This window comes from Pterocles gutturalis, unplaced genomic scaffold, assembly GCF_000699245.1.
Source record: "Pterocles gutturalis isolate BGI_N339 unplaced genomic scaffold, ASM69924v1 scaffold22006, whole genome shotgun sequence".
In the NCBI taxonomy this organism is placed as follows: domain Eukaryota; kingdom Metazoa; phylum Chordata; class Aves; order Pterocliformes; family Pteroclidae; genus Pterocles; species Pterocles gutturalis.
Window position 1 is genome coordinate 71,677 of NW_010104353.1, and position 908 is coordinate 72,584.

A 908-nucleotide genomic window follows, 5' to 3' on the forward strand; every position below is an offset into this window, starting at 1 on the left:
GGAGGTTAGGTTTCATCAGTCAGTTTGATGGGACCAGATACGTTACAATGTGCTTCTTATCTGTATAAAGTCTTTGCAGTCAGTTACTGAATCATATCTGTGTCATCACTTCAACTCTATTGGCGTGAAAGTAAAAGCTCGTCATTTTTTACTCTGCTTTTATGCTGAGAATTGCAATTTTCCATTCTGTTTTTTCGCTAAAGAGGAACTCCTTAGCAAAAAATAATTTCAATATTTTAGTAACTGGGTCAAAGAATAAAATATAGGCACATTGCTCTGGAAAAGTTTTCAAAGAAAGAGTTTTAAAATTTTCTGCTCTTGAAGCCTTAAAGACATCTGGCACTTGATATTTTTGATGAGGATTTTTTAAATTCATTTTTATCTGTAAAAGCACTATTATTATTATAAACCAGTTATCTCCAACTCAGACGAACATACATAAAATATTTTGGCCACACCTCTTTTATTTATCTGAAAAATATCTGTACAGGCTGGAGAAGTGGGCCCATAAGAACCTAATGAGGTTCAACAAGGCCAAGTACAAGGTGTTGCACTTGGGCCGGGGCAATCCCAGGTACTCATATAGACTGGGAGAAGAACTCCTTGAGAGCAGTCCTGCAGAGAAGGACTTGAGGGTCCTGGTGGATGAGAAGCTGGACATGAGCCGGCAGTGTGCGCTTGCAGCCCAGAAGGCCAACTATGTCCTGGGCTGCATTAAAAAAGGGGTGGCCAGCAGGGAGAAGGAGGTGATTCTTCCCCTCTACTCTGCTCTTGTGAGGCCCCATCTGGAGTACTGTGTCCAGGCCTGGGGTCCCCAGCACAGGAAGGATGTGGAGCTCTTGCAGCGGGTGCAGAGGAGGGCCACTAAGACGATCAGAGGGCTGGAGCACCTCTCCTATGAGGAAAGG